General features: G+C 37.0%; 1 protein-coding gene across 4 annotated transcripts in view; it reads right to left on the bottom strand.

Annotated features, from left to right (window-relative positions):
• Nucleotides 1-22,778, bottom strand: part of MAPK10 (mitogen-activated protein kinase 10) — a 568,389-nt gene that overhangs the window by 356,434 nt on the left and 189,177 nt on the right. The window contains exon 1 of one of the 4 annotated variants that reach the window (XR_006216885.1): nucleotides 16,305-16,395. The exons of the other annotated variants lie outside the window; for them this stretch is intronic. The gene's annotated coding sequence lies outside the window, so the exon portion shown is untranslated. Of the gene's footprint in view, nucleotides 1-16,304; nucleotides 16,396-22,778 lie in introns of those variants that run through there. 4 annotated transcript variants of the gene reach the window in all.

The following is a 22,778-nucleotide window of genomic DNA, read 5'->3' as shown; positions in this document are numbered from 1 at the left end:
TAGCATAGTCAGTGATAGATTTTATAGGAAATTTCTAGAGGTGCAGAGAAGGAATCAGCCTAGGGTAATGAAGAGACCACTGACTAAAGATCTATAACACAAATAGGAATGCTTTAAACACAAAAATAGGCCAGGTTATTCACTAACACAAATAACACCAGGAAATTACAACAGCTTCCAGTGATAAATTCATGATAGGCAAATCTGAAATGAAGTTCAACTCACAAAACATACAAAAATTCAATAGAAACCAGATTCAGTTTGCAAGAAATAAAACAGTTCAATAGAAAACACCCTCTCAGTCCATAATACTAGTACTCTCTTATGTGTGCACCTCATACAATTTTCTGTAATAAATGCTGTGAACTTGTCATCATTCTAATACAGTGGATATAAACACAAATTAATTCCCTCATTTCCACAACAGTTTAACACAAAATGGAGTGTCTACGATGTGCCAGGCATTGTGCTATAGTCTTTAACATTTATTCTATTCTGGGCATTATGCCACTCCACTGATGAAATATAATTCACACTCAGTTAAATTGAGACCTACCCAGTCAAAATCCAATCATCTCTCAACATAAAGAAAAATATTCCATAATAAAGGAAATCATTCCCTTTTTTCTCCTTGTATAGTCTGAAAGACTAGAGGTATTTGGATCTAGTGAGATACTAGTAAGTATCTAGCATATCTAGAAGAGTGGCTGGTAAACATTCAATGCACTTTTGTTGAATGAATAACAAACGAATCAGTAAATAAAACAATCAAGTATAAGCAATGTAAGGAGCACATGTTTTAAAGTTTCTGTCATATATTGAATTGTGTTCCCTCAAAAAGATGTGTTGAAGTCCTAACCTCCCAGTACCTCAGAATGTGACCTTATCCAGAAAGACAGTCTAGGTGGTTTGCAGATGTAATTAGTTAAGATGAGGTCACACTGGAGTAGAGTGAGCTTCAAATCCTATACAGGGCAGGCCCGTAATCCATTAGTGACACGGTGTCCTTACAAAAGGGGGAAGTGTGGACACAGATAGACATGCACGGAAAAAAGATATTTGAAGTGGCCAGGGAAAGGACAGCCATCTAAAGCCAAGGAGAGAGGTCTGGAACAACTCCTTCCCTCACAGCCCTCAGAAGGAATCAGTTCTGTCAACACCTTGCTTTCACATTTCAGGCCTCCAGAACTGAGAGACAATAAATTTCTGTTGCTTGTGCTGCCTAGTTTGTGGTACTTTGCTCCAGTTGCCCTTGGAAAATTAGTACAGTCCCACAGCTTCTCTTCTTGCTCACTTACAGTCTTCCCAGAGAAACCATCGTGATCAATTGTATCTTGTCTCTTCCTTACACAAAACACACAGTGGCTTCCAACACACTGAGGATAAAATTCAAATTCCTTATCATGCCCTCCCTCATTCACAAATTCCTGGCTCCCTCACTGACCTCACTCTCTACCCTCTCTCCTTCACTCCTTTCTCCCCCCAGCCAGCACTGACTTTGCTGTTTCTTGGAAAAGTCAATATTGCTTCTACCTCATGGCTTTTGCACTCGTTGTTCCTTCTGTCTATAACTCTCTTTCTTAATATGTGCATTATTTGTATCTCATTTCATTCAGAACTCATGGAAAGTCCTCTAGAGAGGACTTTCTGACAAGCCTGTTTAACATAGTGTCCCACATCACCTCCATCCCTTATTCAGTGGCTATGTTTTTCTTTATAGCAGTTATGCCTTCCTGATATGTTAAATGTTTATATGTCTATCTTCTGTCTTCCCCATAAATGTATGAGGATGGGACAACATTTTGTTTACTGTTGTGTCTTCAACAGCCAAACAATGCCTGATGTGCAGCAGATACACTAGGTAAATATTTGGTAAATGACTAAGAGCGACAATCTACACATTTACTCCGATATCCTTGAAAATCTATGAAAGGAGATAGTCAGTCACTAAACAACTATTTGGCACTTCTTTTGTACCCAGGTCTGGGATAGGCCTTATGTTAGGCACAGAAGAGATACACATAAATCTCTCACGGACCTGGCCCTCAAGAAGCTTGGGGCAGTATTTAATTGCGTTCCATGAATTGCTACAGGCAATGTACAAACTGTAAAACTACAAAGAAGAAAACAGTCAGTTCCACCTGTCAGGTAGGAAAAGCTTAACAGAATAAATAACAGGTGAATATAGGCTTAAAATAACTCCAAAAGGAAGAGGCAACATAAACATGTGCAGGGTAGCATGGAACAGTCTGATGGGTTCAAATAATGAAAAGTAGTTAAGTAAGGTTGGAGCACAAGAACACAAGGGCATGAGAATGGCAGTGTTTGTGTGGTTAAGAGTTGAGGCTTGATGAAAAGCAGAAACCAGATAGCTGATTTCCCATTTTAAGGAATTAGGAGTTTATCTTAGAGCCCAAAGAATCCTCCTTAAGACACAGCCTAACAGACACATCACTATTTTAAGATCTGAAGGGAATGAAACCAAATCTCTAATGGTATGCATCACAACTCTACCACAGGCACTTCCAGAGTGTAAAAAATCATTTTGCACGTGAATGATACATTTGTTAGGGATGGGAGTTGTTTGGTTTCTTTTTATTTTCTATTAAAATGTGATTTGGTCAAGATCTATTATATGTTGGCTTACAGTCTCCAATTTCATAATTCTCACTCCTTTATGTAGGTCTGAATTCCCTGGCATCAACACATCTCTGGAGACACCATGTCACAATTATTTGTTGACTTTGCTGGAAGTAATTTAGCCCTAAACTGTGCCTTTGCCCCAGTCTTAACAAATAGAACAGGCCAATCATGATAAAAACTGCCACTGATAAATTGGCTTTCGAACCATTTTAGTCCTGAGCTTCAGGCCTCTGGTTATGTTTTCTAAGCACAATTGTTTAGTGCATTCCTCTGGATCCTTGTTTTCAATTTTTTTAATGAAATCTTTTCTCCTTTTCCTCAACAGAATCTCACACAGAGCCCAGTGTATAAAATTTGTACAGCAATGTTTAATTAATTATAAATGCATTATGCAGATTCAAACTTATCCTATTTCTATACAGTAAAAGTGATCAATGAGCACAATGTGGTTATTTTAATAAACTGAATCAACCCTGACTTATGGATGACAGTGGCAGACCTGTCGTTATCAGCATGAAATCTAACTCTATTTTTTGTTGTTGGAAAATCCATTTTTTAATGGATCTGGTTCACAGATCCTGAGTATAAAAAAGGAAAGAGGGAGACCAAAGTAGAGCTAGAAACTTCTAATCTACAGCTCATGTAAAATTAGTTTATATAGGTTGGAGGTTATAAACCCAACACCCTAGACTCTAGAGCCTGGAGTCAAATCCAGTTTAGTTCATAATGTATGTTTTTTAATTAGTTGCCATAGCTTAAAAATTGAAGGATTTGGGGGTGCCTGGGTGCTCGGTTGGTTAAGTGCCCAAATCTTGATTTCAGTTCAAGTCATGATCTCACAGTTTGTGGCATCAAGCCCCATGCCGGGCTCACTCTGTGCTCTCTCAAAATAAATAGACTAAAAAAAAAAGAAAAAAATGGAAAGATTTCATTTAAAAAGCAGGATTTCTGGCTTCTCCTGACATTTCTGAGGATATGGCAATACTGGGTCATATTACTTACTTGTGACAGCTTTAGATGGTTTGCTCTTTTCAGGTGGATTTACACACACACACACACACACACACACACACACACACACACACACAACTTCCACTCACTATTACCTGGATCCTCCAGCTTTAAATTTGTGTTCCCTGTATTGTATATGCAAAGACAGTGGGAAAATCTTTATTCCCTTCTCTGTCTCTACTCCATCACCCTAGTCCATCACCTTTAATTCAACCAACCATCAGGCTCCTCTTGGACCACTGCATTGGCCTCCCAAATGTTCTTGTTCTATGGCTCCCATCTCTGAGCAGGCCTGGCTGTATTTGCCCTTGGATTGATCCATTCCTTGTCCTTCACAGACTCCTATAGCCTGCATTTTCCAGACACTCATTCCAGCTGTCTTTTGATTGGGTTCAATCAGTGGGAAAGCACTACAGGAGGGAGAGAATAAAGGGAAAAGCCAAGGTATTAATGTCCCTTCCTCTCTGCCTTAGGCAGTGCCTCTGGCAGGAGCACCTCTCTCCCATGGCCCTAGCTCCTGAAGTCCTCACACAGGCTGTCTATTCCCTCTGGGAATACCTTTGTATCACTCAAGGTCACAACAGGAAACAGATGGTACATTTGAAAAGGATAATTTGCGGTGGATATTTTTTTACAAAGGGATTATTTACAAAGGTGTAAGTCTGGAGGAACCTTGGGGGATAGTGTTTAGCACTCCTGGAAATGAGGAGAGCAGCAGGTAGAAGTGTCCATTTTGTGAGGGGCAGTCACCTTTCAGGCAACAGACAAAGCAAACTGAAGATAATTTTAACAGGGAATGAGCCAGGGGAATAAAATCCCTAATATTGCTTTCCTCCCTCCACAGGGCTTCTCTACTGTGGCCCTACTGACATAATTTTGGACTCGTAATTCCATGTGGGGGAGGGAGAACTGTCCTGTGCAGTAAGATTGTAACATGTTTAGCAGCATCCCATTAGATGCTGTGACAACCAAAACTGTCTCTGGGCACTGTTGAAATGTCCCCTGGAAATCAAAGTCATTCTCCAGTTGAGGATCACTGAGGAACCTATTATAGTCCATTCACATTAGCCTCCCAGAGCAAATAAAAGGGTGACCAAAGGTGGAGAGTGTCTCTGGAGGGGCCAGTGGAAAATATTTAGCACAACTTTTTACCCCACATGACCTGGCATTGACCTCACTCATTCTTCAGATCTCAGTTTTACATAGGATGTACCACCCTTTCCACCAGCCCCACCACTTGTTAAATTAAGTTCTTATTCATTATTCTAATTAGTTGTACCCATTATTTACCTCAGACTTTATCACAGTTGGCAATTCTGTATTTTATTTGTCTGTTTATTTTTTATATGTGGTTCACCTGTGAACTGAAAACCTTTTGACGGTACGGGCCATGGCAGGGCTGCTAGTTCACCACCCACCTAGCACAGTGGCTGACATAAAGTTGGAACCCAATAAACACATGATGAATAACTTAATTATGAATAAATGTGCTAAGAAAACAACATAGGTTAATGTATTGATTTTTGTTAGGTTAAATCTATTTTGGGTCACATTTGAGTGTTCTTATTGCTAAATAATATACATTTAAAATATGCTCAAGAAATAAAATCTGACTCAAATATTCACACAGCTCTTACCTCATATTCATGAAAAACATTATGAAATCTCTTACTTGGTATAACTCCCTTATTTTATACATGAAACCCAGCTAAGCTAATGGAACAGGCTGAAGCAGGCAAACTAATAATAATAAAAATATTTACTGAAAAGCATACAAAAGTGTGTATAACAAATGCAATTTGGACTATAGAAAAATTTTAAATACAGAAAAGTTAAAAGGCAGAAATAAAAAGAAGTAGTCACTGGACATGCTAACGTAATTAATAAAATGAATAATAATATTTAAGATAAATAAGCTCACATGTATATTCACATTCATGGCAGCATTATTCACAATAGCCAAAAGATGGAAGGAGCCGTGTATCTGTCAATGAATTAATGGATAAACAAAATATGGTATATACATATTTTATACAATAATACTCAGCCTTGCAAAGAAAGGAAATTCTGACACATGCTACAACATGAATGAATATTGAGGACATTCTGCTAAGTGAATAAGCCAGTTACAAAAGTGCAAACACTATATGATTCATTTATAGGAGATACCTAGATTAATCAAATTCACAGAGATAGAAAGTTCAATGTTAGTAACCAGGGTCTAGAGGAAGGGGGTAATGGGGACTTGTTTAATGGTTATAGTGTGTTGAAAAACAAAATACAGCTGAGTTCATGCGAAAATCTAATGGCTCTGTTAAACAATTCATGAATCAGGCACCATTCCATCTAGCAAGTAGAAGGAAGCTCCTCTGAATTAAATAAAACAAAGGTTTCTAAAGGCAGAGAGAAGATATTGAAGAAGAAAGAGGAAGATGGGGGGCGGGGGTGGCGGCTGTTGACCGTTTGAAAGCTACATTCCTAGGGGGTTGAGACTACAGTTAGGTTAGGTATTTAGGTATTAAGTCTTCGTTCACTGACTTGGGGACTTAACCCGAGGGATGCCATTTTGGGCCTGTGGTTTTCTTTTCAACAAGAGTTTCAGTTTTACAAGATGAAAAAGTTCTGGAGACTGGATGCTAAACAATGTAAATATACTTAACACTATTGAACTGTATACTTAAAATGGTTAAAATGGTAAATATTATGTGTATTTTACCACAAAAAATAAATTTTAAAAATGCAAAAAAAGGTAAGTAAATATATAAATAAGTAAAATCATTCAAGATACTAAAATAAAAATAAGCAGCAACTATGGAAGTACAAAGTCCTTGGATTTCCAAAAAACAGGCATAAATTTTATCTGAGACTCTGACCCACCCAGTTCCTGTCATGGTGATGCTCACTGTATGGCGATGTTCACTGTCATGGTGAGCATTACTGACGCTCCCTGTTGGAGAACAACTGTTTAAAGTCAGTGTGAGAAGCAGCATAGAGTAGTGTGAAGTGCATCGATGCAGAGAAAGCTAACCTGGGTTCAAATCCCTGCTTCTACTTTTTACTTGCTTTATGACCTTGAGCAAGCTGCTTGACTTCTCTGTACTTTAGTTTTTTCATCAGTAAAGAGGGTTAATAATCCTACATTTCTCATAAAATTGTTATAAGAATTAAGTTAAGAGTTTTAAAGTGCTTAGAAGACACTCTTACATTGTGAATTAAATAAGATAATAGTTTCAGACACACATTAGACCTCCTTTTCATAAAAGCTTGTTTTCTTTACTTTCTTTCCCTTTGGGTACAAGACTAGAAGAGTCCGAACTCCTTACAATAAACTGCTCCTCTAAGAGGCATTGAGATTTACTCCATGCCAAGTAACCAGCAAGTGACAAATCCATCAGCCTTTCAATGATCCCTCTGTGCTGTGTGACCTGGACAACAATGGCCCTAGGATCTCCCACTGTCAGACCAAGTTTTCCTCAGGCAGGGATTCACTTCCTATTCTTTCATTAAATCTTTGAGCCCTCATTTCTCCACTCAGCATATGATGGGCAGGTAGAAAAACAATTCATGAATTCAACTTCCTTCCTGGATTTTATTTCTACATTTTCCCATGGAACATCTTAGTGTCCAAAAGAAAACATTAATTTATTTCATGAAGAATCTGACTTAGTGTGAACCAGTAAAATAAAATAAACTGTTATTATACTTTTATGTCAATTCATGGTGAAATATTAACCAAAAATAATCAAATTAAACACTTAGACATGACTTCAAAACCTAGAAATTTTGCCTGTTTTCTAATAGAGGACAAAATAATATTCCCTTCTTCAATTTTATTTTATCCCTTAAACATAGATTTGATATATGAATTTTATTTTTTTTAATTTAAATACCATTACAAAGAGTTGGGTAACCTACCAAGAATACAAATACTTTTTTTAAAAAAAAAGAAAGAAAACTTATTCAATCATGAATAGAAATGACATAATGTACCTCAACATAGTTGAAAGGCAAAAAAGAAATATGTGTAGCTAAAGTGCATAATAATTCTAATGAATTAAATGGCCTAATTTATCTTTGTTGATTAATTTTTAATCCTCACATCTCTTGCTGTCATTTCTCAACAACATAGAAGACATATCATTTCTTTTATCATTATATCCTGAAGTTTCACGGACTAGTTAGTACTCACTAGTTCTACAGTGCACTTAAAAATTACAAGCATTGGAGAAATATGGAAGTTCTCCTTACCCTTTACCATTACTTCATTTATCTGGGCCGTCTCTAAAGTATAGAATGTTAGCTTTGATTTTGTCATCAGACTGTTCATTCATTTAACAATTTCTATTGACTGCAAGGTGCAATATGCCAGGAATGGGAAAGTAACAGGAACAAGTTCCAGCTACATAAAGGTTGCATTACAACTGCAGAAACAAATAGGTATTTAAGCAGAGAAGTTCATGTATTCAAGGGAGAAAGAATGGCAAATGCAAGAACCCTAAGACAGGACAGAGCTTGGTGTACTCAAAAAACAGCAAGGAGATCACGGAGAAATGGGGAAACAGTAGGAAATGAGCCCAGAGGGGTAACCAGGAATTGTGGTAGGGACTTCAAATTATATTCTGTATAATGGCAAACCATGGAATGTTGAAAACCAAAGGGATGGTCTGACTCACAGCAAAAACCCACTCTGGGAGCAGGAGATCGAGTCTAGATGGAAAAAGCAGAGGCAAGGAAACAAATTAGGCAAGAGATGATAGTGAGTTGAAAGAGGATAGTAGGAGTAGATAAGAAGAGAGGTGACTGGACTCAAGTATTTTGAACGCAGAGAAGACAGATTTGCTGGTTGTAGGACTGAATATACAGGATGTCAGTAAGTGCTTGTTTTTTACTTATGAATATTTCATACAAATTATGACAACTCATATTACAAAGTTTTAGTAGAGTAACAAATTGTCATGCACACCTGTACTAAAAGAAAACAACTAAAGTTTTAACAAATTCCAACTAAGCCAAAGAGAAGGGAAAAAAAAAAAACAGGTTTCTAAATAATTACATATAAATTGCTTTCTTACACATGCAATATTCTTGGGCATATCGTTGGCATGGTAGGATTTATTTGGAATTTAAAAAGTACATAAAAATTTTTTCATACTTTGATATTCATTTACTTTTCCTTTACTGCTTACCTTTCTCAGTTTTAGAGAAAAAAAATAAGTTTTAATGTAACATAAAATAAGTATTTCTATAATTAATAAGTAGAAATATTGCCAAGCTGTTGATTAGCTAGTGTGGAAACATTTGGCAAATTTCTTGTTATGCAACCATTTTAATCTACCAATCCCTGTTGATTATGGTTACCAATCTAACAATAATTGCTAATCTACCATTTTAAAACGGAATGAAGCAAAACTCAGCATCGGAAGTGGCACAAACTTTCCAAAGGATTCCCTCACAGTTAACAAAATTTCAGAAACAGAAATAAAAGCAAAACAAAGCAAACAAAAATAACTCAATGTTTGACCTCAACAGTGTTACTTCTCTTATCTCACTGCTTTGCTAACATTTCCTATATGCCTTTCTTTTTCTTTATAATAGGAACTATTTAATCATTGGTCTTTTACAAATCAGTCATATATCTTTAATATGAACTGATAATGGGGCGCCTAGGTGGCTCAGTCAGTTAAACATCGGACTTGGGCTCAGGTCATGGTCTCGTGGTGTGGTTCGTTAGTTCGAGCACCACATCCTGGAGAGTACAGAGCCTGCTTGGGATTCTCTCTCTCTCCCTCTCTCTGCTCCTTCCCCACTTGTACTTTCTCTCAAAAAAAAAAAAAAAAAAAAAAAAAAAAAACCTTAAAAAAATTAATATGACTGTTAAGGATATTTCTGAAAATCTATTTGGTTTCCATGAATTACTGCTCAAGAATTTTGAAATAAGGAAAATAAACTTAAGATTTAAAATTGTAAAAATCCACACACAATGCGTATGATTATCTCCTAGAAGGGGTAAATCAAGAGATTGCCGATAAATTAAACTGAAGAGTTTGGAACACCCAACACTCCATGAACATTACCTAGGTATAATCTCCATGATTTCAGACTGGAAAGTGGTTATAACTTAGTAAAGTGAAACAATCAATTGTGTTGTGTCTCATGTAGAGAAAGACCATGAATAGCAAGGGGGTATTTAGCCTAAAGCACACAGAAAAGAAATCGTAGGATTCCATAGTATTTATCCAGACTTAACCAGGTAAAGAGAAACAAAAGGACCAGTAAAGGAAAAAATATGTTTAAAATATGCAATTCATCACTCAAAATCTGCCCCCTGAAAGTACGATACAAAAGAATTGTATCCCACTTCATCATTTGTAAGTATATGTTTAATATAGGCCTTTCCTTACCGGATTATAAATTCCATGAGGAGAGGGATCATGTCTGTGCACCACTGTAGCCCTAGTGCATTCTGTCAGAGTGGAACCCCATTGCCCCACTCCTGGATGACATGGAGATAACTTTCCTTAACTATCCTGGTATCTCTCCATCTCTTTATGCACTCTTCTTATAAGAAAAATGAAAAACTGGGAAGAATAATTGGGCGTGTTTGGTTGCACCATTCTCTCTCTTGGGAGCTGCCTGCCTGTAAGAAGATGTTTTTCACCTCATCTCTAGGATCTAAGGCATCCTTATGCAGGAGAGGTCTATCCTGCTCTAGAACTGCAGTGACTTATGGGTAAGTATATCTAATTCTGAGATTCAGTTCATTAGTCTATGTGGTTCTCTCATGAATCTTTGCTCTCAATCTTGCTCTATGAGTGAGAGAGATGATATTTTGCTTCCCTCTGACTGGTTATTTTTTTCTCTTAGACTTTTCAGAAACTAGGCAGGAAGGAAAAAGGTCCTGTTTACGGACCCCCTTGAAATCCTACATGTAATACAATATCTGACTTTTTGCAGTTACTTAGCAAATATTTGTTGATTGACTGTAGAGATTATCACAAAAGGCTAATTGTGTAATTTCTATGCCAACAGAAAAGATTTATATACTATAGGTTGAAATTTGAAGGCTTAAATCTTGACTGTTGAGTGCCCACTTTTCAGGTAAGATAACAGAATGATCTAGGGCTCTGACATCTAGGTTGGGCTAGAATATCCCTGGAGACTGGTTTGGATATGGAACATCATTTGCCTCAAGGCTTCAGTAGAGGAGTGGGGTGGGCTGTCTAAAAAGACTATTCTGTTAAAAAGATATACAGAAAGAGAAAATCTAGGCATGAAGACAATAGGATAAAAACCAGAGATATGTAAAAGAATAGATTAGAACAAAGGTCTGTGGAGAGGACATATTCTGGAGAAATACCCTGATCTGACTTGCATATAGCTGCAGTGTATTTTATTATGAATTCCATTACTGGAGGTGGGGTAGGGGAGGGATTTGGTCAAGTTGTGCTTGTTTGGCTGGTTCTGAGGAGGGCAGCAGTAATGGTCTGAGACAGACAGGATGTTCCTCAAGCTTAAGGATAGAACTAAACTGCATTTTACTTGAAAAAGAAAAGATAATTTCCTGCTTGATTCAATTTAATTTTGCTAATGATTTTCGGCTCTTGGGTATTATTACCAAAATATGCCCATTATTAAAACAGCCACATATTAAATTAGAAACAATAAATTAGAGTTTTCTTTCATAATAAACAACTATTTAGATACAAGATTTACCAAATCACACAATATTTAATCTTCTCAGCTCACCCAAAATCTTGACTTACAAAAAGTATTTCCTGATATTTGTCCTCAAAGTTCAGGTTTGGACTGGAGCAAGTCCCTGAGCACTTATCTCTGAACAGCTGGCACTGCATCTGCTACGGTGTTTTATTCAATCTCTGCACATTATTCAACACAAGTAAAGGGAGAGCCTTAGTCCCCTTGTTTGGAGGCTATTATTTTCACTCTCATCATAGGGTAGAAGAAAAGGAAAAGAAAAAAAAAAGGCAGGTACATAGTTCATGTTGACATGAAATGAGTAAACTGAAATGATTTTGTTCTTCAATTAGCAAGTGTTTTTCTATGTTTTAGATCCCTTCCAATATCAGATGTCTGTGTTTCTTATTGGATCTAGCCAACTCTTATTTATACGTTACTATGTACTACTTGAGTGTAGGGTTTATGATGGTTACTTAGCATGGTGAGAAAGTTGTCTGTTTAAACATTATTTGGGGGCACCTGGGTGACTTAGTCGGTTAAGCATCTGACTTCAGGTCATGATCTCGCGGTTTGTGGGTTCGGCCCCACATTGGGCTCTGTGCGGACAGCTCAGAGTCTGGAGCCTGCTTCAGATTCTGTGTCTCCCTCTCTCTCTGCCCTCCTCTTGCTCTCTCTCTCTCTCTCTCAAAATAAACATTAAAAAATAATTTAAAAAATGAATAAATAAAATAAAAATTATTTTAAATACAGAGAACAAACTGAGGGTTGATGTAGGGAGGTGAGGGGGGATGGGCTAAATGGGTAATGGGCATTAAGGAGGGCATTTGTTGGGATGAGCCCTGGATGTTATATGTAAGTGATGAATTACTAAATTCTACTCCTGTAACCATTACTACACTATATGTTAACTAACTTGGATTTAAATTTTTAAAAATACAACAATGAAAAGAATATTTTAAATATGCAAACAAAAATATGCAAAAAAAAGTTAAAAATTTAAAAAGTGGTAAAAGTACTAAGCAAATGGTAAATTATCAATGTAAATTTATGAAGTTATAACTATACCATAATCATGTTAAAAATTCACATCCTAAAGAGTCATAATGTATAATTTAACCTGTGATTTATCTCAAATAGTTCATAAATAAAGTGTGTGTGTGTATAATACACACACGGCTTACATAAAACATGCTACAGTTACTATGGTGTTTACGCTATTTTTGTCAGTTAATGTGTATATATATTACAGCTATGTCTAAAGATATAAAAAATGTATGAGTATTAACTTTTCCATATAACTCTAAAATTAATAACTGACAAATGTTAATTAACACCCAAATACAGCAAATATAAAAGTGAATACAAGAAGAATCAAGCAGATTAGAATAGAGCCAATTCAGTTATTTGCCAAAAGATATCTTAGATGAATTTTACTTATTGGTCCTTATGGGTATTTGAACTAAAACAGCAAAGTGCATAGTGTCTGTGACTTACTGCCTCTGGAAATCCTGACCACTGGCCTGATGTCCAAAAACTTGCCTACCTCTGTTTGTATTTCCAATGTTATCATAACAAGTCAATTCAAGGATAACAATTGAATCTAGGTAACAAAGGCAATATCCAAATCATTTTTCATCATGTAACCTTAATATAATATAAACAGAAATATAAACACACATAAAGATAAATAATAAATAATACAAATTATATCATGACATTTCTGTTTTCAAAAAGAACACAGATTTAACACAACAGCTCATCATTTTGTTTCTAGCCCTAGAACACTGCCTGGCATAAAGTAGGCACATAATAAATTTTTGTTAAATGTTAAATGACCAAATAAATGAGTTAATGAATAAAATATAATGCATGTAATATTCTTAGTAAAAAAATTGAAATATAGAACTCAGTATACTAGCTCTTAGCAATAGACACCCAACTAGTTATTAATACTACTAAATTGTTGTATGTACTGTATTAAATACATCTTTGCTCTCCTATGAATGTAGTCAAGCTATTCCTCAATGGAAATGGTGTCAAAATTGTCAGAGATACCAGTATGTATGTATGTATGTGTATATATACATATACATATACATATACATACACATACACATACATACACATACACAAGCACAATCCTCCAAGTTTTAAAAGAATTAAGGCTATACTTTAAAAATATTATTGTTAACAAATGTAAGCCAAGCCTTGAATTATAAAAGAATGGTGAAGCTCTTTTACCTCCTTGTAACTTTGAACTTATGCTAGGTATTTATAAAAACAAGATATAGTAATATTAGCTAATATTTGTAAGGCATTTATTAAATACTTACCTTATAGCTTTTTATAAGTTCTACATGATTTTTAAGTGATTCATATATTTAATTTAACCCTGTGAGAAAGAGGCTATTCATTCTCCCGATTACACAAATGAAAAAATCAGGACATAGCCAAATCAGCCTGGAGTCCAGGTTCATTATTGCTATACTATTCTGCATTTCAGTGGCAAATGAGATTCAGGTGCTAAGATAACAAAAGACAAAGGATGATACCACTATTCATAGCCTGAAACAAAACCACAAAGCTAAATTTGTTGCTTGGAGAGAGTTATGCCACCTATGCACAAACTCCCCAAGCAGAATAGACTACTGCTGTTGCATAGAACTTTCAAGAAGCATGGAATTCATGAACTGGCAGATTTACAGAAGCAACAGCAGGTTGATATTAGCTGTGGAAGCATGGCTATATGGGTCAGACTGTTGATAATAGTTTGGTCTGCAAAACATGTTCACTGAAATGAGTTGGGCTGACTTTCAGAAATAAGGGGCTGTCACTAGTTGGCTGGCCTCAAGAATTACATTCATTGAAGTGAGTTGTCATTGACAGGTTTAAAACCCGTTCTGGTAGTTATTTGTTACCATGGCTAAAAAACAATTAGTCTTTTACTAGGAGCATGGGAACTATTATTCTTAAACCATCCTCTCAGTCCTTTCTCTTGGCCACAGTTGCCAAAGAAACCATCAAGGATTGTCCAGATTTTCATCACTGTTATTGATGCACCTTAAAAATAACGTTTTGTTTGTAGAGATGTGGTTTTCCCTTTGAAGGTGAATCAATTCGATTTCTCTTTGTTTTATCTTTGAATCATCCATTAAAACAGTAGCTGCATCGAAACATTTAAGGTTTTGGCTAATAGACATGGATGACAGTGAAACAAACAAGAAAAACTAAAAGTATTATAAAAGCGACTAGAAGGCACTCTGGGAACATAACCCTAGATTTCTCAGCTTTACCCAAGTAAACAAGTTCCAACAATTCCCTAAGTCTACCTTAGTGAGTTGTATTTTCTTTTAGTTTAAATATTATCAGGAGCTGAATTGTGTCCCCTCGAAATTCATATGTTGAAGTCCTAAGCCTCACTACTTCAGAAACATAGAGGCACTTGGGATATGGTCTTCAAAGAGGTTATAATGAAGTCATTAAGGTCAGCCCAATCCAAATCCAATATGACTTCTAAGAAGTCCTTATAAGAAGAGGTCCTTATAAGAAGGGGAGATTAAGACACAGACAAAGTAGACCCTGTGAAGACACAGGGAGGAGAAAATGGACATCTACAAGCCAAAGAGAGGCTTCAGAAGAAACCAACCCTGTGAAAACCTTGATCTCAGACTTCTACCCTCCAGAATTGTAAGCCAATAGACTTCTGTTGTTTAAGGCATCCAGTCTGTGATACTTTGTTATGGTAGCCCTGGCAAACTAACACAGATATAGATTGTTTCAAGTCACCTATGGCATTAATCCATTATTACATGAAATTAAAACAACAGTGTAAATTCCTCTCTGCTTGTCCAAAGGAAAACCAAGTCTCTTCAATTTTCAATAAATACTTATGCTAAAGAATTTAAACATTTCTGTGCCCCCAAGTTACAGACACTATTGTTTGCTATATCAGTCAAAGTAAATAGAAAACTTTAATGACCACCCGAAGTTATCTCACACCTAGTGATGGTATTATTATCTTTAGGAGTTTCTTTCACCAATTATTGTTTATTTTACCAGGAAGAGTTTATTCCTGTCTTACCAGTTTCAACCTTTGGGTCCTTTCTGAGTCCAAGTCTGCTGTCTCTTGGATATGAGTTGTGATTTCTTGGCTTTTGTGTGCCTCAACTTTTTTATGGCACGCCAGACACCACACATAGAACAGTAGAAACTTAATAGTATTTATGCCTGGATATGGACACACTTCTTCAGCTAGCCGTTTCCAACTGTGAGACCATGTTCTGTACGACAAAACTTTAATCAGTTCCTTAAAATCCAACACAGCATGGAGATTAATTTAACCATGTTATATTGGAACATTACTTTTAATTCTGGAAGCAATATTTTAAGAAAAGTGTGCTTCAGGGGTCACTCAGTTAGTTAAGTGTCTGACTTCAGCTCAGGTCATGATCTTACAGTTTGTGGGTTCGAGCCCCGCATCAGTCTCTGTGCTGACAGCTCAGAGCCTGGAGCCTGCTTCAGATTTTGTGTCTCCCTCTCTCTGTGCCCTCCCCCACTTACACTCTGTCTCTCTCTCTCTCAAAAATAAATAAACCATTTAAAAAAAAGTTTACTTCTTCATCTTTATGAAGATTTGGCCATATGGACAATCTTATATATGTGTACATTGCTATTAAATTTAGGGGAGTCAGTTAATGTTTTCATTACTTGTTATTATTTACTCCTATATTATTATCAGTCAGCTTTCATTCAATCTTTCTACACTAATAAACACTCTATAACAAGAACTCTTTCAACAACTCTTTCATTTTATGCTCATGTTAAAGGCCCTTTGCTGGTGCAACAGCTGTATGCTCCCTGTTGTCTTCATTCTGGGACTCAAGCTAAAGGAGTACCCCTTGTTCAGAACATGCTATTCTAGTAGGGGAGGGAAAGAGCAATAGACAAGCCACCTGAAGACTTTCAAAACTGCACATCAGACATGCCATAAGTCACAGGTTGGGATCTTCAAAAGCAGATGCGAAAATGGAATCTGGGGGCATGATGTGATCTGAAGTCAACACCTATGAAGAAAGTGGGAGAAGCAGATTGGTCAGAACTAGAAGCAAACTGTGAAGCAGGGTTAAAGCTTTTGCCGACCCTGAGAGGAGCTCTGGAGCAAACACTGCCCATCAGAGTATCTCAAATGAGGCAAATATTGTTTGGTCTTTATACTCCCCACTCACTCAGTTACCAGATGCAGGCTGTCCTGGGAAGGTCATGATCCCAGGAGAGGTAGCTGTCTGCAGCTAAGGTGGGTCTTAAAGAACCTAACAGCTAGAGGCTCTCTGCCAAGTGCACTTCCCACCTGGACAGTAAGTCCTTCCTTTTGAAGGAGGATCTGAGTGAAGCATCTCTAAAATGCTGCTGCATACATTCTGCTCACATTTCTATAGCCAGAGAAATTCATATGTCCAAGTCTGTCATCAGAGTCTGAAATAGTATTCCTCTCAACAGGAAGTAGGTCAGAGGAAGGTTAAGAGAAGATTCCAAAGTAGGAGCCCTGAAAGGATGGATGGACCAGTACAAAAGAGCAGCAAATAAGTAAGAACAGTAATAAAATGTATCACAATGTCCAAAGACCAAAATTGTCCAATCTTACCTCTTCATTTTATAGTTTAGAACGCAGAGACCCAGAGATATTAAGTGACTTGCCCATATGATATATGTAATTCCTAACAGTGTACCTGGCACATAGTAAGCACTCAAATTCTCTAGACAACAAAAATCCAAACATAACTAATTAACCAATTTGCTGACATTATTTATATATTATTCAAAGAGGTCATAAATTAGATAACTGGTGCCTTTCATGTTGGCTCGTCCCTCTGTGGATACTTAGGTTTCAGCTTTGCCTGCTCTGTAAAGGAGCTACTACTTACCCTCCAACTTTCCATCTTATGAAAGCTTGCTGCAAACGTTTATCTGCTGATGTCCTTGTAGGTTGTTATTCCTTCTTGGTCAGTGTAGTGGGTTGTTACATGGTGTTGAATATTCCATGTTTAACCTAAAGTCCATAATTTAATTTAAACTACTGATATGACTGTCTATATGGTAACTAGTATGGAAGGAATATATTTGCATTCAGTAATCCAGCTTAAACTCTCAAAGCTTAAACTTTTTCATACAGATAACATGTATTTATCATATATATATATATATGTGTGTGTGTGTGTGTGTGTGTGTGTGTGTATGTAGATGTAGATGTAGATGTATATATATATATATATATATATATATATAAATATAATATGTTTACATTTAAAAAAGTATATTTTCTGGGGTGCCTGGGTGGCTCAGTCAGTTAAGCATCTGACTTCAGCTCAGGTCTTGATCTCACAGGTTCGTGAGTTCAAGCCCCATATCAGGCTCTGTGCTGACAGCTCAGAGCCTGGAGCCTGCTTCGGATTCTGTGTGTGTGTCTCTCTCTCTGCCCCTTCCCCGCTGTGCTCTGTCTCTCTCTGTCTTAAAAATAAACACTAAAAAAAATTTTTTTAATAAAAAAAATAAATAAAAATAAAATCATCCTTTCTTTTTTAATGGACTTAGCTGCCATGTACAGGATGCTTAATTTTTAATACTACATGTTTCTAGGGTGATTCATTACTGAGACTTGCAGGTTTTTAAAGACTGAATATTTCATTGTGAAAGGATGTCAACCTAAAATAAAACTGGAGGATATGAAATGGAGAATCTATCTAATGCATGCACCTCAAAAGAATAGAACTTTAGATATGAAAGACTGATTTCCATTGAATGCCTGATTTACAGAAGACTAAGACCTACCTCCTGACCAATGAACATCCACCAAGAATCTCTCTCCACTCTTAAGCCAATGAACTTACTGCATGGACTCTGGCTGTACTTCCCCTTCTGTTGCACTCCTTGCCTATAAATACAGCCCACCCCAAATGCTCAATAGACTCACCTGTAGCCTACTCCAGCATGTTTCCTGAACTGCAATTCCTCTGCCATTCTAAAATAAACTTACTTTCTGATAATTTAATTTTGCCTCAGTTTACCATTTCATTTGGATTGACATCATGCTTTCTTAAGTTAATGGGTGGTCATAATTTAAATTATAAACAAATTCTTTTAACTATTTTAAGTGGCAAGCATATTAATACTAGACCATGATGTACTTGACCATGCTCTCTTCAACAGATAAAGGAGTTCAAACCCATTGCATGGCTAGATCTCTTCTTTATTGCCTCAGACATATTATTAACACATTATGAATAATTCCTTAAAGGTATTCCCTTCCAGGGACACCTCAGTGGCTCAGTTGGTTGAGCAACCAACTCTTGATTTTGGCTCAGGTCATGATCCCACGGTCGTGGGATCAAGCCCCACTTCAGACTTCACACTGAGCGAGAAGCCTACTGGGATTCTCTCTCTCTCTCCTCTGTCCCTCTCTCCTGCTTGCACTCTCTCTCTCTTTCTAAAAATAAAATAAAATAAATTTTAGATTTATTAAATATTTATATTAGATTTTAATAAAATAAAATAAATTTTAGATTTATTAAATATTTATATTAGCTTTTATTAAAATAAAATTTAAATTTTATTTGGAAAAATAAATTTCTAATACTTTGAAATATCCAAAACATACATTAATAGTCAAGGATAGATGTGATATTGTGGTTTATAATAAGAAATATATATATGGTCTTCCTCCCACTCCTGTCACAAAGCTCCTAAAACCCTTGGGATTTCCTAAGTGACTAGAGGGATACAGGTGTCTTTTCTTACCCATAAGCCCCTTTCAACCCACACATGAGTTTATGTTAATGAGGTGACTTCTGGAAAGTCCCTAAGTAACCCAAGAATGGTGGTTTGGTTGCAAGGGGAACCAGCCTTGGTTAGAAGATTGGAACTTGAAGCAACCCTTCCAACATCCCCCACCTCTGGGAAGGGGAGAGGAGCTGGAGAGGGAGTTAAGATCACCAATGGCTGATGATTTAATCAATCATACCTAGGTAATAAAGCCTACCTAAAACCCCAAAAGGACAGAACTTGGAGAGCTTCCAGGTTGGTGAACACAGACATGCAGGGAGAGCGGCACATGTCCCTTTCCTTGTACCTTGCCCTAAGTATCACTTCCATTTGGCGATTCCTTGATTATACCCTTTTATAATAAACAGTAATCTAGTTAAGTGAACTGTTTCCCCAAGTTCTGTGAGTCACTCTACCAAATTAATTGAACCCCAAAAAGGGGTTGTGGGAACTCCAATTTGTAGCCAATGGATCAGAAGCATGGGTAAAAATCTGTACTTGGAACCAATGTCTTAAGTATGTGGGTGGGGGGTGGGAGGCAGTTTTGTGGGACTGAGGCCTTCACCTGTAGGATCTGATGTTATCTGCAGGTAGGTAGTGTCAGAATTGAGTTAAATCGTAGGACTCACAGCTTGTATCACAGAATTGCTTGATGTGTGGAAAACCCACACATCTGGTGTCAGAGGGGAAGCAGGATTATACCAGAGCACCAAGAGTAAAGGGGTGCTGTTGTTCCTTTACAACATAATATAATTTTTTATTGTTAAGGCAATGTCCGCATGTTGCTAGAATAAATCAACTTTCAAACAGCTCTTCTACTTCCTGAAAAGGAGACTAAAAATTCTTCAACAGAAGGCAGGCTTTTTCTTTTATAGTTAGATATGGAAAGCACAGGCATGTTAATAGAATCTCACCAAGGTGTAGTGTAAATGACAGATACAAGGACATCTTCTGAGAGGAGATACAGATAGCATGTGAATATGAGCCCTTTCAGAAGAATATGGGTAAGGAGCAGGGGGCAGGGGGCAGACTATACCTGGAGCATGATTTTGCCTAATTTATTATATGACCTGTGAGAAGTTACCAGACATTTTTGCCCTACGAGTCCCCTTAAAAAATGTTCAGTGGGGAAATTTTTCCTTTCCCTCTAGGTGAAATCTATGTCTCATTGCTTATTGAATCTCTTTCCCTTACATAATAGATGATCCATATAGTCACTTTTAGTTGAAAAAACAAGTCTCAATTCAGAATTAGAAGGTCCAATCCAATGTATTCAACACTTCAGTCTTCACTCCAAGGTGAGAATCTTCTTCCTCCTCCCCCAGCAGAGGCCTGTGGTTGACTCCCATTGGTCTTATGGAAGGAGTATAGGTTTGCTCTGTTCTCCGTCCCCACTTACTTCCTCTCTCACTCTCAAGCCCCAGATTAGAGTAAAAGAGGAACATGAAATCAAGGGGTTAGGATATTACCTGCCTGAGTGGACAGCTCACATTCTGAGGCTGCCACTTCTTTAAGGCTCACTGTCTCTCTCTTAGATATAGTTGTGTGTTCTATAGAGGAGCTTCTTTGACAGGCACAAATCCATTGCTTTTGGCTTACAACTCCCCACCGCTCCCCTAGCCCTTAGACACCATACCATACATGGTCCACTCTACAGAGACCTCACCTACTGGAATCTTGTCCTCCTCAGTGATATTACAGGCTAAGATAGAACAAGATATGGTGCCGTGTTAGGTCTCTCTCCCTTGTGTCTATACCTGGGAAGGCATCCATTAACTTCACAAACACTCGAGTACAAATCAAGCAAAATGCAGGCACCTCTGTCCTGCTGATGGTTTCCTCTGACTCCTCTAGTTTTCTCAGCTGTGAGGAAAGCCCATATGTCTCCAAGTTCAGGGAACACATTTCAAATTTTCTAAGGACTTTCATAGTAGCTTCCTACACTGGGCTAAGAGTGGAGGCAACATCCTGCTCTAGTAACCCAGGGGAAGGGGGTGGAGGCCTCAACGCTGTTTTCCAAGACATCTCTCTTTTTTTTTTTTTTTTACAAATTCCCCCCACTTGCCACATTCTGATTACTTTTGAATTCTTTCAATGACTGAGGTGTCAAAAAGTATTGCAAAGGATTGTTTTCTTTGAAAATTCTACATTTTGTTTTGCCATCTCACTTTGGTAGGCAGATCTGTTGAGTGGTTCTCAATCCTACTCAACCCAATATATACAAACTTTAATAACAAATCTTTTTATCACTCTACTACCATGGAGTGAAATTTACAGATAATACAACCTACCTACATATATAATTCTAGAGAATCAATACAATGCCTCAACTGTGAAATAAAGGAGAGATAAAATTTTATGTACATAGTAAAATAATACGCATTTCCTTATTTATGTTTCAGGTATGCCTCCAGTGGAAAAGAAAAGGAAGTCAGATTTTTGCCCTCAGTTGTAATGAATTCATTTGGATTTAAGAAAAGGTAATATTCAATTGAATATTGTCAAAGTTTCTTCTCTATATTTGTCGTTTTAAAATAAGGGATAAATAAAGATATTCAGGGTTGGCTAGATAAGAGGGAGAGGTTCTTTCAACATGCATGCAATAAATGATCCATTTTAGCAATTTTAATTCCACAATTGATACTGCCTTCAGTAACATATTTTGAACCCCTAGTAATTTTTAAAACATAAAAAGCTGTATAAAATCTTTCCTCTAGGGGCGCCTGGGTGGCTCAGTCAGTTAAGTGTCTGACTTCAGCTCAGGTCATGATCTCATGGCTTCTGGGTTCGAGCCCCATGTCAGGCTCTGTGCTGACAGCTGAGAGCCTGGAGCCTGCTTCGGATTCTGTGTCTCCCACTCTCTCTCTGCCCCTCCCCCACTCTCACTCTGTCTCTCTCCCTCTCAAAAATAAATAAACAGTAAAAAATTTTTAAAAATAATACTAACATTTCTTTACTGACTAAAGTGACCAAAAATGCTAAATAACTGAGTTAATAAAGCCCGTGCTCTTGATTATCAGATATGGAAATTTACCTGGCCAGATTTACCAATATTAGCTTTTACCATCTAGATGGAATGCATAGACAGGTGCTTAAGACTGAAAGCATCTTCATGAACCTGGTGCTCATTGTTAGGAGAGAAAAAACATACCCCCTTTGTGTACCTGTTTATACAATTGGTTCTTATTTAGAAAAGCAAAGTACAAGTGATAAGTGGTTTAATTGACATTTTATATACATATATAAATGTATACTAATATATTAGTATACTATATATATATATATATACATATTAGTTTCAGCATACCTTCAGCAGCCCACTGTAAGGAAAGTAGGCATATGTCTCTTATAGGCTTTGCCTCTTCAAGAATCAACTACTGTGAGTTACTCTTCATGAAGCTGCATTATGGTTGAACAGATAAAACCTCATCTGTACTCTTGTATAAATCCCTCCCAGTGTGAAGGCAAGGATTAAAACAGTCTTTCCTGCAGTTACCCCGAGCTTATTCCTCTAATTCTACGTTGGATTCCAGTATTACCCTAGGGAAATCATTTACTCTCTTGGTTCCAACTGGAACTAGTGATTCTGACATCCTAGGTTTGTTATCCAA

The sequence above is a fragment of the Panthera tigris genome, chromosome B1 (assembly GCF_018350195.1).
Source record: "Panthera tigris isolate Pti1 chromosome B1, P.tigris_Pti1_mat1.1, whole genome shotgun sequence".
NCBI lineage: Eukaryota > Metazoa > Chordata > Mammalia > Carnivora > Felidae > Panthera > Panthera tigris.
The sequence above is the reverse complement of the archived record's forward strand: the minus strand, read 5'-3'. Positions and strand labels throughout refer to the sequence as shown.